This window comes from Podarcis bocagei, assembly GCF_964188305.1.
Source record: "Podarcis bocagei genome assembly, chromosome: 7".
Taxonomy (NCBI): Eukaryota; Metazoa; Chordata; class Lepidosauria; order Squamata; family Lacertidae; genus Podarcis; species Podarcis bocagei.
Window position 1 is genome coordinate 9,362,829 of NC_138132.1, and position 15,339 is coordinate 9,378,167.

General features: G+C 42.6%; 1 protein-coding gene and 1 long non-coding RNA gene across 2 annotated transcripts in view; one reads left to right on the forward strand and one right to left on the reverse strand.

The window, feature by feature from the left end:
* Nucleotides 1-15,339, reverse strand: part of LOC308590683 — a 122,079-nt gene that overhangs the window by 67,729 nt on the left and 39,011 nt on the right. The gene's annotated exons all lie outside the window — the stretch shown is intronic.
* Nucleotides 1-15,339, forward strand: part of LOC308590505 (homeobox protein otx5) — a 78,623-nt gene that overhangs the window by 47,496 nt on the left and 15,788 nt on the right. The window contains exon 3 of the mRNA XM_081200612.1: nt 8,243-8,300. The gene's annotated coding sequence lies outside the window, so the exon portion shown is untranslated. The remainder of the gene's footprint in view (nt 1-8,242; nt 8,301-15,339) is intronic.

The following is a 15,339-nucleotide window of genomic DNA, read 5'->3' on the forward strand; positions in this document are numbered from 1 at the left end:
CCGTCTCCCCTATTTTTGCAGTGCCAGTCGGGCCGTCAAGTCAGGAGGTTGCCGGACGTTGCTTCCTGGGCTACCTTTCAGCTTAGTTTTGGGGCTGCAAGTTCTTCAGGCCTGCTAGAGGGAGGCACAAAAGCACCCTTTGTCCTCTGCAGATTCCTGGTGATGAAGCACTTCTCCGAATCTATCCAGCCTCAATGTTGAATTTTGGAGCTTATGAGACCCCCACATGCAATCATGCCCAAACTCCACATATATCTTCCTTGATTGGTTCTTCATTTTTAGCCGATAATGCATAATAAAGTGGAGATGTCGTCATTTATTTAAATTGCATTGTGAAAATATATTCCCTCATTCTGGCCTTCTGTTGTTGTTGCTTTTTTGGAGGGGCTGGTTTCTGAGACTCTGTCTTTTTGCATCTTTCAATGGCTTCTTTCAGGAATGGGGAACCTGTGACCTTCCAGGTATTGTTGGATTCCAGTTCCCATCAGCCCCACCCAACAATGGTCAAGAATGATGGGAGTTATAGTCCAGCAATATATGGCAGGCCGCAGGTTCCCCATTCCAGACTTGGAGAGAGAGAGATGCAACTTTCGTGTATTCCAGTGATTGTGGGAAATAGGGTGGTAGCTTCTCCAGATAAATGAATTTTTTGGTTTAGACTGCAATCCATTGCACACTAACTTAGGTGCGAACCCCATTGTGGGCCTTTACTTCTGAGTAAATATTCCTAAGGTGGTGGTTTCCAAGCTCCACCCCAGGACTGCTTGAAAGTTGCTGAGTGTCTTGGCAGACCACTAATTGGATTTTCTGCCTGTTGCAGCAATTGCAAAGCCAGAAGATTTTAATTTGTGTTTTTATTGCTCTTCTTACTTCTTACGCTGTATTTTATGGTATTACAATTTGCATTCCACAGAATGCAGTTAAAAGGGAATATTTAATGTGCGCATTCTGCACTGCAGACCTCCTGAGTGAAGCTCACGAATGACAGTTTGGGAACCCCTGGAGTAGGAGGGGGCTGTTTGTGTGCTTCCTTTGTAAACCCTCAAATAAATTAAGAGTTACTTTATTGACTTTTAGTAAGTGTTCTGCTCTGAGGATGTTACTTTTGTTGATCAGGTGTTGTAACTGTGTTAAAGACTTATACTGCTTTAGCAACTGCTCCTTGGCCTCACGTAACCCTGGAAGTTATAGTTTTCGGATGACTTGCAGGTGTCCTTTTGCATTATTCTGAAACCGCCTTTGAAAATAAACATCTCTCCCTTGTGTGTGGGGTGAGGAAGTAATGGGAGATTCTCAGGAAACCTGCAAAGGTACTGCAATTGCTAAGTACCTGTGCCACAAAATGTAAACTCTGCAAGGAATTCTGAGAGTTGCAGTTGTGGTTTTCTGAGGGCGTTGAGATTTCCTGGCTGCTTTGCAAAACTATAATTCCAAGAGGGTGTGTGTGTGTGTGTGTGTGTGTGTGTGAGAGAGAGAGAGAGAGAGAGAGAGAGAGAGAGAGAGAGAGAACACACAATGACTATTAAACCAGCTTAAGATTCCCATTCATCTTTGCAATACGTTAGGTTTTATTGTAATCAATATAGATGGACTTCTTCAAAACCGTCCATACGTAGAAGGATCCAGCGAGCTTTCCATCACCTCTGCCTGGCGCAACAAAGTCAACAGCCTCCGCAACCTGGTGGAATAGCTGCAACCTGTTGCCTTTGTGGAGGAGCGGATGCAAGACTTTTCTTCTTGCAATTATGTAAAGAAAACCAGGGTAAAAAATAATGGGCAGCTGGTGGGCTGTGCATGCTGTTAATAACGCTGCAATCATTGAATCAGTCTGCCCTCTTCTCCTCTCCCTGCTAACCGCCCCCCCCCCCTTCGCCCGGCCTCATGCCATCTGTTAGGCCTGTGCTTATCCTTAGATTGGAGGTTCCTTGGGGCCAGGCACTCTTTTTGCTTAAGGGGCTCAGCCACCAATTTCATCAAGCTCATTGGGGGAAAAATTGGCTGCAGAATTAGCAAGCGGGAGGTTCCTGAAAGAGCAGTTAGTGGGAACGTCAAAGACTGTAAAGGTTGGGCTCCAGCAAGATAGATAGATAGATAGATAGATAGATAGATAGATAGATAGATAGATAGTTGTTCAGTCGTGTCTGACTCTTTGTGACCCCCTGGACCAGAGCACGCCAGGCACTCCTGTCTTCCACTGCCTCCCGCAGTTTGGACAAACTCATGTTAGTAGCTTCCAGAACACTGTCCAGCCATCTCGTCCTCTGTCGTCCCCTTCTCCTTGTGCCCTCCATCTTTCCCAACATCAGGGTCTTTTCCAGGGAGTCTTCTCTTCTCATGAGGTGGCCAAAGTCTTGGAGCCTCAGCTTCACGATCTGTCCTTCCAGTGAGCACTCAGGGCTGATTTCATTCAGAATGGATAGGTTTGATCTTCTTGCAGTCCATGGGACTCTCAAGAGTCTCCTCCAGCACCATAATTCAAAAACATCAATTCTTCGGCGATCAGCCTTCTTTATAGTCCAGCTCTCATTCCATGCATCACTACTGGGAAAACCATAGCTTTTACTATACAAACCTTTGTTGGCAAGGTGATGTCTCTACTTTTTAAGATGCTGTCTAGGTTTGTCATGGCTTTTCTCCCAAGAAGCAGGCGTCTTTTAATTTCGTGACTGCTGTCACCATCTGAGGTAATCATGGAGCCCAAGAAAGTAAAATCTCTCACTGCCTCCATTTCTTCCCCTTCTATTTGCCAGGAGGTGATGGGACCAGTAGCCATGGTCTTCGTTTTTTTGATGTTGAGCTTCAGACCATATTTTGCGCTCTCCACCCTCATTAAAAGGTTATTTAATTCCTCCTGACTTTCTGCCATCAAGGTTGTGTCATCTGCATATCTGAGGTTGTTGATATTTCTTCCGGCAATCTTAATTCCGGCTTGGGATTCATCCAGCCCAGCCTTTCGCATGATGAATTCTGCATATGTTAAATAAGCAGGGAGACAATATACAGCCTTGTCGTACTCCTAGATAGATAGATAGATAGATAGATAGATAGTTTCCACTTGCATAAAGGGGGTGGGTGTCTCAATGGGCGCCGGATTATACCACTTCTGGTGTCATCACCCCAATTCTTCCTTTCACCAATTTGCTCCTGAATTCCAACTAGTCAACACTTAGAGGGCGTCCGCCATCTTTCCTTTCTTAGCCGCCGCCAATCTTGATTGCAAAATTGCAAAAAAAAAATCAAATCCTTTGGCAAAGTGAATTTGAAAGGCAAGCTGGAGGGAGGGGTGGGGGTAGGGGAGTAGAAACCTATTTCTGCCAGGAGCTGCTGGGAATTGCATCTTGAACTTCTTTCCTGATTCTAAGCTTCTTAAGAGAGTAATTTCTGGAGAACTATCCAAGAGCTCTTCAGTGAAATTTTGGGTCCTTTATGTACTCTTTAATGGGATGTTTCAAATGTCCTTAATCTCCTCTCATTTTGCTTGCTGCAGATGCTCCTTAGTTTTGCTTTTTCTCTCTCTCCAGATAACAGGGGCAGTAGTCCTTCTGTGTAAAGGGAAAATTCTTTAAGCACAGAGAAACAGGATGGGGGGGGGTATTTTATTGAGGACAAGCTACAACAGAATAAAAGATGCTTCTGTAATATGTTGGGGGTTTAGAGGCTGAGACAGACCTAGGGCAAATGCATGTTTGCTCCCGTTATAAGGAATAAGGATACAGAGAACTATATTTGCTCCCCAATGTCAATCATGTTTACTTAGAAGTAAGGTCCATTGGTTTCAACTGACTTTTCAAGTATGACTAATAATAATAATAATAATAATAATAATAATAATAATAATAATAATAATTTATTATTTATACCCCGCCCATCTGGCTGAGATGCTTCAGTTATGTGGAAATAAAATCACATGGTTATCAGGATTTATTTTTTTTAAAGGCTGTATTTTAAGATTTCCCCCCTTTAAAATTGAAACCGGGATCAGATTAAGTAGAAAAAGGGTAAATTGCCAGAATATCCTATCTCACTGTATGTTTTGCTTTTCTATATCCTTGTAAAGAAGCATAGTAGATACGTCACATGTGCAAAACTGTGTGATTTTTATTTGAAATACAAAGATCATAACTATTAGCCTTTGTTGTTTTTGTAAACGGTTCATTTTGCTCGCATCAAAACGACTTAGTTAAAATTTTAAGCCGCAGCTTTGTAAGACTGCTGTGTATTAATTATACCTTTAAAACACATTCGAAGCACATTTCCCCCTCAAAGAATTCTGGGCACTGTGGTTTATCCTTTGCCGAGTTGCCATTTCTAGCACCCAGAATTCTTTGAAGGGGGAAAATGTGCTTTGAATGTGCTTCAGAGGTATAGTTTGTATGCAGCCTAAAAAGAGCAATTACATCCTGGATGTAAAATACGCTTGCTCAGAAGAAAATAAGTTGCTTTCAGTTCTATTTGAGTGGCCCAATTTCAAAGCCACGCTCCCGCTGATTTTGCAATTATAGGGCATGATCCAGCTAAAGTTAAGTACATATCCCATTTCAGTGAGTAAGCTAAGTACAGTACATACTAAACTCTCCCTCTTCCCCTAAATCACTTTTTCCCTTAATTTTGACTGGATTGTGCCTGTGCATTTTTAATATATTTTTATACTAACGAGCATGCATCTTTTAAAAAAAATACTCCAAGTAACAAAGGTTCCTAAAACACATCAAGCAAATATTTATTTAAAACATCGCGTCACTTCTTTTTGCGAAGGGGAAAAATGGACTGCTCAGTCCCATGACCTTGAAAACTGGGCTGGGGGGCTGAGTGTAGGTCTGCATCTACTGACAGATCTCTGTGTGATTTGCAGTAGATTACAAAGGATTTCTGACTTTTAGCTGGTTAACAAAAGCAGCAAGTTTCCTCCCCAAATTAGGCTACTGAAATGGAGGAAGCTTGAGAGGATAGACTCATGGACCAAATAGTTTTGTGTGTGTGCTGTAAGCACAATTCGGGCAGTGGAAACGAAATCCTAGGCTCAGATGTATCCTTTTGAGGGTTGCATTCCTTCGTTCTAAGTGTATGCCTATTCCTCTTTCGAAACCTCTCTTTCGCACTCGGCTCCAGCTGTTAGGCTTCGGGTGCTAAGAGAAAGAAAAATAGATCCCATTCGCTTGAAGTCTGCCTGCTCCTACTCTACACAAATCTAAGTTGACTCAGTAAAAAATATCCATTGCCATTTGCTTGGTTTTCTGCATCTTTCGAGGTCAACTTAGCAACCTCCTGCCCATTAAGCTTTCAGTTTGTTTAGAAGCTTAATATTTCAGGATGGGGAAAGCAGAATTATTTGTAGATGTATTTATGTGACACACCAATTTCTGAGTTTTCACTTAATGCAACACAGTTGATATATTTAATGTATTCTCTCTCCCCCCCCCCACCCCCGGTGTGTGTTTTAGTAGTTCTTGTTTTTATCTGTAAGCTGCCTTGAGTCCTGTCAGGGAGAAAGACAGGGTAGAAATAAATAGGATCATGATAATGTAGGAAGTTTCTTGTTTCTGAGAAAAAGCTGCCATGACAAGGGGCTTATAATTGTTATTTAATTCATTGATGAACCACTTCCTATGAAGAACTTCCCAATGCGAGAAGAACTTGCGTAAAATGTTTCATATATAAAAAGTTAAAACAGTTATATTTACACACACACACACAGAGAGAGAGAGAGAGAGAGAGAGAGAGAGAGATAGCCCTATACAGTATGAGGATAGAGAGATACGAAACAATACGATAATCTTTATTGTCATTGTCCCATACAGAACAACGAAATTGAAAAAATCTGCATCAGACATTCAAAACCAACAAGCGTGCTATCCCAGCTATCCCAGTCTGGTTACCCCCATAAAAACTCTGATACCCCATAATTAAATACAATATACTCCTATAGAGACTACCTTACACTGCGTTTAAAACCAAAATCGCATTTGGATAGACACTGTTTCTCAGGCGGCTAGTCCTAGTCTTTATAACCCTGTACCTTCTTCTAGAAGGCAGAAGCTGAAAGAGATAATTTCCGGGGTGCACACTATCCTGCGCTATCTCTGCAGCTTTCTTATGGCACCTGGAAGCATAGATTTGATCCAAGGTGGGAAGAGTGCACCCAATTATTCTCTCCACAGTCTTTACAACCCTGGACAGCATTGGTTTTCCCCTGACCGTGCAGCTCCCAAACCACACACAGAGACCATAAATTAATACACTCTCAACAGTACAATGGTAAAATGCCATCAACAGGTCCTTTGAGAGATTGTTTTTCTGGAGGATTCTCAGAAAATATAACTTCTGCTGTATTCCATGTATAAAAAGGATTTCAAATGCAATACAGTTGCCAACTGATGGCTTGAGCATCATGTAATGTGGACTTGGAAGGTGACAGATATGCTTATATATAGACATGCAGGCTAGTAAAACAGGGCAGCCCGATAACAAAAACCAAACAATCTGGTAGCTTTGCAGGATGCAGTCCTGGTCCCAGCAGACACAGAGCCCCAGGTGATCGATACTGACCAGTTTATTCTGTACCTCAGTTTTTTATGCCCAGGGGGCCAATTTGAAAGGTGGAAACCTACCTTTCCTGTATGCTCCACCTTCCCTGAATCAAGACATCGTTCAACACAAGTACCTTAGGCACTGTGGATTGAAAACGAGAGGCCCAGCGAAGCTATGTATTTTTTATCGCCCCAGTCAATAAGCCAGCATTCCACGCAAGCTTCCCACATAGAGCCCTCCTCCGAGTGATCAGAGAGTAAATATCAGAAATATAAGGTCACGTTACACGCCCAGGCTGGCATTCACCTGATAACGCAGGCAAGGTGTGTGTGGAAAGGGGGGGACATTAACAGTCGCAGTGCCATTTCTTGGGTTGGGGCATGTTCCATAGAAGATCTTACGGGGCCATATGGAAAAGGTGGTGGTGAGGGAGCCCATAGACCCAAGAAGCGGCCATAATTCTCTACACACCTGTTGATTATTCAGAAGCCTGCTGCCTTCTTTTGCATCCGGTCATTCTGCTGGAGGACGAAAGAGTCTGGGAATCTTGGTGTTGTTTTTGAAAATTTAACCCATAGTTTAAGAGATTTGTTGGAGCAAAAAGCACAAATGTCTGTTTTTAGGTCTCTCTCTCTCTATGTATGTGTGTGTGTTGGGAAGAAATAAAATGAATTCGAGGAGGAGGGAAAATAGCAATGGAAAAGACCTTACTGCCTTTTTCTGATGTTGACATCTTCCCACTCTTTGACCCGTGTGCCTGAACCAAAACATATCAGTCGTATATTCTTGCTTTCGGGCAAGAAGGCACAACAGACCTTTCCAAACTGTGTGTCACGACACATGAGTGTGTCGGCTGCCGTGTGTCGGTGTGTCGTGGGAACACTCCTCCCGGGGCTGCAAAGGGGTTACTTTGCTAGTAAAACTGAGTGGCGGTGTCACGAAATGATGCACGTCTAAAAAAGTGTGTCACCAACATGAAAAGTTTGGAGGTAGAAAGTCTCTCTGTGTGAGTTTCTCCTTCTTCCTGTTAGGCTGCTCCCCGTTGATTTGCAGTATTCCCCAGAAGTGTGTTGGTTGCGTGTGTGTGTTTGTGTGTCTATCTCGGTATCTGCTTCCGAAATCTCCCGATGCAAATCATTTTTACCCTTCACGCCAGCCCATAAACCTGCACACCGTCAGAGAGAACCTGGGATATTCAACTGCCCTTAAAGAAAACCCAACGAAGCCATCCCTCCCTTGTTTATTAATCTACAAGAGTGTTCCTATAATACCAGTCATGTGAGGGCCAGGATCTAAGAATGGAGCTCGCAGCACAGCGCACCAAATTGTTTTTGAGAAAACCCTCCCTCACCAGCCACCACCACTGCTGTTGCTGCTGCTGTTGCCACCACCACTGACCCCCCCCCCCTTGTTTCTCCAGGGCTTAAGAGGAGAAAATCCCAAACCTTCGATCTAAATGCCCAGAGAAGTCCTGGGCTGCAGAATCTCTTACCCAGCTCTAAATCTCTTTTCAATTCAGGTTAAGCTTCTCTCTTTATTACAGATTATAGGGATCTCCCACTGTATCACTTCTGGGTTATCCTTTTAACACATTTTGCTCTTTCTAGCCGGGGTTATTTTTTGTGGTTTCCTGGGGTTGGGAAGAAGGAGCTGCCCTTGGTTTTTCCTCATTTGATCCATCTCCAGCACAAATCTCTGTTATGCTTCCTTGCAGAGGTACCCGGAGGCTCCTGGTCTGGACACCTGGGCACTGGAACTGCTCTCGGGAGAAGGTAAGGCAGAGTCCCCCAACCCACCCCAAAAATAAAGCTGGTGTGCTTGTGTGCGAGAGAGAGAAGGCAGGACATTATGCCACTATTGTGGAAATTCAATGGATGTTAGTTGGCCATGTAGGTAAGAACCGAACTTAAGTGGGAGAGATGATTGTTGTTACCCTGATGTGAGTTGACCTAGGAATTCTCCAACCATACAAGAAGTGACTTCAACTATCTTGCAATCCAGCCAAGGTGTCTTTGGCCATTTATAATCTCAATGTCCACCTGAAATTTTTCATTCATCCCATTCGTCAAAAGAATCCCAGGCGATCTGGAAGCTCAGCTAACCCCATCTTGGAAAGTCACCATTTTACCTCTTTTGGGTGTCCTCTCTAGAAATCGTCGGTCTTCCACTGCAGCAAACAGTCTGGCCATCTCGCTAATGCCGCAAATAGATCTGCGTTTTCCATTGTGTGTACCCCGTGGAAGATTTGCCACAATGGCAAAACTTAATTTCACTATGTTCGGTGAAGGGGTGGCACACAGTATAATGAAACGCTTCCATGTGTTGCTTTCTTTAATTGCACCATTTAGATATAAATATAATTGCCTTTTCTTCAGTTTTGTAATCTAAGATGTTGTGCACGTTTAATTTCCCCCTTTTTCCATGTTCTGAAAACAAGACATAATGGGATTTAACCTGGGAAACGTTGGCATATTTTATGTGATAAATGGGGGAAGGAATCGACCTCTGTCAAATTACTCTGCAGAGTCTGCTAACAACCATCAATGTCGTATCTAGAGATGCGTAGTGTATATTCAGCTTCTGTTACAGTATTGGCATTTCGTCTCATTTGACGGCTGGGAAGCACATTTATAGCAAAGCTGGAAAGGTGGCAATAGTTGCATTCAGTGAGATAGATGTAAAAACCTATGGAGTTTTCTAAATAATGTTTCAAAGTGTATACAGTGTATGTATAAACATAATATCAGTGAAAGGTGGTTGATTCAGTTTCAATCATCTTTTTTCAAAGTATTGACCATCAAAGCAACATTTTAAGCAGACCCTACAGATTAAAATGAGTATAATTTCACTTTTGAAAGTAAGAATTAGATAAAATGGCAGCATTAACAATATATCTTGAGGGGTTGTTCGCATTGTTCTTCAGAAAGAACCCTCAAGTTTTGGGTCAATGTAGATCGTGTTTTCAGGGTTTTTTGCAATTATTTTAAAGAATTTAGAACAACAACAACAAATACATAAAATCCAGTGTTTCTCTGATAATTATAAGCATTTAATGAACGTAGAGGAGCTCTGTGGGTGTGTTTTTTAAGGGAAAATGTTTAAAACTTGGTTTTACTTTTATTTTTTAGTAAATGTATGTGGTACACGCAGAGAGAGACTATTTTAAAGGATTGTCCTGATCTGATTTGTATAAAAATAACAACAACAGCAACCAAAGCTTTTTGCTTGTTTGTTTGTTTCAAAGGATTCTCACTGCATTCTTCCTGCCGCTATATAAATCTATAATCCGAGACACTGCAAAGAGATGACAACATTTTAAATGGGAAAATATCTGGGGCAAAACACCATCTGCCCACTCAAAACCTCTTCAGACTTGCATATTTCATTAAGCCAAAGAGAGGTTTATCAGTTTCCTTACATTAAGGAGCTCATATCTTTCTGGATTGCAAGCATTTGTACACAGATATTAGACCTTTCTTTTTTCTTTTTTTTTGCTGTTGCTTTCCTAATAAAAAACAAATCAGTTAAAATTTGCCTTTAATGGAAAATACGCCCATTTCTTAACAGTTTTTTTTAAAAAAAACTAAATTCATTTTAAGCTGTTCTTGCTGAAATAAAAAGAAATAAATAAAAGTGGAACATAGATAACGAAAAGGAATTCAGCATTTAATTTATCCAGATTGGCAAATCCTCTGGTAGTTTTCCAATGTTCTTTCTAAAGGAGTTTAACAGGGCAATCCTGAACATATAAATATTAATCTATCCTAAAGAGTTTAACAGAGCAAACCTGTGAAACAACCATTGAGTTCCATGTGGGTGCCCTCCAGGTAAGTGTTTAGGCTTTGGGGAAAATATAATTCCTCTATCTTATATATACCCATGCTATCATGTGAAACACAAGCCCCTTTAGGCTTTTGCTTGAACACAACAAACAAATAAATAAAGAAGAGCACAATTATTATTATTATTATTATTATTATTATTATTATTATTATTGAAACCTTAGTCCTTTTTATTTGATTATCAAGGCTATCAATATAGACGTGTGAAGCTATAGAGTTTCTGGCAGGGATTCAAATATAACGTTACCATCGTCTTTTTTTTAATGTTACGAATATACAAACATACATTTCATACAATCCTTAAAAATATTCATACATACCCACATTCAATCCCACAGATACTTCTTTTTCCCACCACCATCCCTTCCCCCTCAAATGTCAAATATAAGGTTACCAGACGTCCCCGTTTCCCGGGGATAGTTCCTGGATTTACAGATCAGTCCCCTGACAAAATCCATCTATTTAGTAGGAAGTTGAAAAGCGTCCCCAGATTCATTGAAAAAAAATCTGGCAACCTTATTCGAAGAGCATTCACGGCAACAGATTGGTGCTGCAACAAAATTTTGCAGCGCAGTGACACTTTTGTTGGCTGTGCCTTAGCTCATGACACTTCATTCTGTTCCATTTCCCATCTAGTTGTCCTCTTCCCTGCCTCCTTTTCCGAAAATGCAAACCCAAAACTGTCTTCCAGCATTCTGTGGTCCCCGAGAGGGCACACTGTCCTCTTGGGACTGTTTTTTGGGGGGGTCTCTTCAGGTTTTCCTTTGTCTGAAAGGCTTCTGCAACCTTGCCAAATTCCTTTTCCCTGTGTGAGGGTGAGAATGATTAACTGCAGAGAGAACAGCACTAATATCCTTGAACACTGGAAGCAGAGAGAACAGAAATTTATTTATTGCACCTCAAGTGTCCAAAACACTACATTATTATGGTTTTTAATTTCATTTTCAGTGCTTCTATTGCATTTTGCTGTATTGCAGTTTGAATTCCATGGATTGTGAGGGTTCTTCACAGACAGCCTGAATGAGGCTCACAGGTGGTTTGCAGACCACAGTTTGGGAACCCCCTAAAGTCTGCTTCCCACAAACCAGGAGAGGCTGTAGCCAGAGGGGACGATGACTTTGAGGACCCCTCATGCGGCCAGAAAATCCTGAGCCGCTTGTCTCCCTGCTCATATCAAGTATTAAGGTTTCTCTCTTGTGAATTAGCCACCTGGTTGAGACCAGAGAGGCAGGATGTTAATTTGGTGGAAAACATAAATGAATTAAATGCGAGCCTGTTCCTCCTATGTCCGCTTGCTAAGAAGCAAGTCTGAGTCCAGTAAAACTTACTCCTGAGTCCCAGGTAAGTGGGCATAGTATTGCAGATTTAGAATGTGTTGTGCCACAAAACAACAACAACAACAACAACTTGGGTGTTTTGGAAGAGGAAAATATCCCTTTAAAATTATCAAGGAATCTAGCTCTGTCCTACTCCAGGCCAGCTTTTTGGAATGGAGAACACATTGCTTAATTAAACATCAAAGGGGCATTTTCAAAAGCAACCCTAAAGACATCTTTTTGTCTGTATCTCTTAATGAATACTGTTACTGCGGTATGAGGCCATATTTCAGGCACCTTGTGGTCAGAGCACGGTATTTGTTCAGACAATAGAAATGAAGGTTCTGTGGAGAGCTTGCTATTGATCCAACATAATCAAAACTCAGTATCCGCCTCTGTTAACCATTCGACTTTTCCAGTTTTTTACAAACATTTCCCATCTTTTTTATTGTTATTATGTTTTTACTGAAATTTTATTGGTGTTAGCTGCCCTGAGCCTGGCTCTGGCCGGGGTATAAATAAAAATTTATTATATTATTATTATTATCTGGGTATGTGCTTTGCAACCAATAAATTTACACCTGTTTCAAGCTGTTTAAATTCCCCCGGGGAAATTATTTGGAGTACATTTCAAAAACTGGAGACTAATAACTGGAGAAATTTAAGAAATGATAGTGAAGAATAACTGTGGGGAGGTGTTATTGTTTGTCACTATGGCATACTTTTTGTGTTTTTATACGGTAAACCGCCCTGCGATCTTCGAATGAAGAGCGGCACAGAAAATTTAAAAATAATAATTAAAACAATAATAATAGATGTAGACCAGTTTCATTCAAGTGCAAAAAAGTAGTAGGGGTGTTGATAAGTCATGAGGCGACATGACTTATAGCATCTTCTTGACTTGTCAAAATTTAGGAAAAAAATTTCTCTTTAAGTGAAAGCCTCTGAGCATATATAGGAAAACACGGTTTGCCCCCAAACCATCCTTAGTCCATCTTCTCTAGATATCTTATCTAAGGTGTTGAAAAGCATATAAGTGCCTGTCTGTCACTTTTTGTGTAGGTGTGTAGTTGTGTGTGTGTGTGTCACCATTCAGTTCCTTTCTTTGTTTACAAGGTCAACCCACACCTCTTAATTGGAAGGGAAGCTATTTGCAGGGACAAATAACTGTGTGTGAGGGAATTCTCTGCAAACTTGCCATTTGACTTTGCCTTGCTATAGATTTGAGAGCTGCTTGTTCTACCCCTTCTTCTTCTTCTTTGAATAACTTTGTAGGGTTTTTTACAAATAAGGACCATAGGAATAATAAACGGTGGCAATAAATAGGCCAAGTCTCCTCACGTTTATGTTTGCAATAAATAGATTTGCAGCAACGCCTGCAACATAACGGGTTCGTGATTTGAACAATAGGTTCATGGGCCACGAATTGGTTTTAAGGAAAACAGGATAGAACAGAGATAAGGGCGGTGGGCTCCCTTTTCTATAACCTCTTCATTGTTTGCCTCTGGAATTGGAAATCTAAAGCTGGAGGGATGCGGTTAAGGTGGAGAAAAGGAAAAAGCAGTGGGAGAGCTAGCCAAACAAAAGAGAGAAGACTGTTAGCATCTTCCAAGCCCATTATCATTAGTGATTGATTCCCTGATGGATTTAGGAACAAAGGAAGCCTGGGGAGGGAGAGTCTTCTTGTGGGACAGAGAAATGGTTCTCTTCGCTGTATCTCCCCCAGTACTGCGTGTGTCCCATAGCTATTTTTCCCAATTCCGGAAATGCATCCCAGAGAAATCTAGGTTGCACCTAAACCTCCGTGGATCCAGCTGCAGACCAGACTTCTGCTGATGCCGATGAGATTCTGAACTTCCTCGATTCCCCCTCCCGCCTTCTGCCCCGCAACACGTAGCTAAACTGCGGAACTGCCTCCCACAGGAAACAGCCAGCGATGGCAGCCAGCCTGAACGGTTTTAAAAGAGGATTAGGCAAAGGAACGTAGAAAGGGACCCACGAGGGTCATCTAGTCCAACCCCTGCAATGCAGGAATCTTTTGCCCAGTGTGGGACTCGAACCCACAACCCTGAGATTAGGAGTTTCACGCTCTACCAACTGAGCTAAAATCATGGGAAATAAGGCTTTCCCAGAGGCATCTCCTTAGCCGCTGCAAGATCAGAGCGCCGGACTTTTATTATGTCTGTTATTTCCCTTCTCACACTGAGAGTGGTATTCCAGGTTCCCAGCTATCCCTGCTTCGCAAATGCAGGATAGCTGTGAACGACCAAGAGCGATGCCCTCAACGCTACTTCCGCCTGCCCATTGAAACCGTGACTTGAACCTGGGTCTCTCGGCTCTGCAGCTGAGCACTCTTGCTACTCAGTTGCCACCAGCGGGTTTTTCAGCTAAGGGGCTATCTAGCCACCCAGTTTAGGATTTCACGGGCAGCCAGGGATTCTGGCTGCTTACACAAGCATCCCAAATTCTGGGAATAGTAGTTTACCCTGGCAGATATACAGCACCCTTAACAAACCACAGTTCCCGGGGTTCTTATTTGTGAGGGATGTGCTTTAAACACCTGGCGTGTCTGCTGCCTCCTCTGTTAATTTCGGCAGTGAGACAGTGGTACCCATATAGGCCTTTGATAGCATCTTTCGTGGCACCTCCTCCTGCCTTTGCTGAGATCCTTCTCCCTTTTCCTCCTGTTGAAGTGAGTCCTTCTCTAGGATAAGGACTGCAAAAATAGAGACCAGTGAGTGGGGAGGATGCTCTGCTGGGCCATCTGCCCTGTTCTTTGGGGACAGTGTGGCTTTCCCAGCCATGTCTTTTTCCTGGATAAAGGTAAAGGGCCCCCTGACCATTAGGTCCAGTCATGACCAACTCTGGGGTTGCGGCACTCATCTCGCTTTACTGGCCGAGGGAGCCGGTGTACAGCTTCCGGGTCATGTGGCCAGCATGACTAAGCTGCTTCTGGCGAACCAGAGCAGTGAACTGAAACGCCATTTACCTTCCCGTCGGAGCGGTACCTATTTATCTACTTGCACTTTGACGTGCTTTCGAACTGCTAGGTGGGCAGGAGCAGGGACCGAGCAACGGGAGCTCACCCCGTCGCAGAGATTCGAACCACCAACCTTCTGATCGGCAAGTCCTCGGCTCTGTGGTTTAACCCACAGCGCCACCCGCGTCCTTTTCCTGGATAGAGGCATCCTTTTTTGGGGAAAATGCTCTAGGCCCATTGTTTGTCTGCTTTGAGTACCGAAGGCCTCAGGTTTAGTCTGTGGCAACTCCAGGAAGGGCTGGGAGAAAACCCATGGAGTAGTGGAAATATCAGCAGTCACCAAAGAACTCAAGGCTAGAAAGTCCATGACTGGCTTACTGCCTTCAGGCTGAGTAGACCTCCTGATTCTGTGTGGCTTCAGTGTCTACTTCCCTCTCCCTTTTTACCAGCTAGAGATAGCTCTTTACTCTAAGGTAACCCAGATTTAGGGCAGTTTCCGTCACATTTTCAAATGCGCCAGGCTTTCCTCAGCACACGAAACCTGCACACGTCGTATTCTCTCCTCTGTATCCTTTGGAAGACGGAAAAACCGAAATGAAAAACTGCAGCTTCTCTCCCACTTGGCAGAGAAGTTTGTTTTCTCTGTCTCTTTGTCTTGTTGCAACCCATTGCT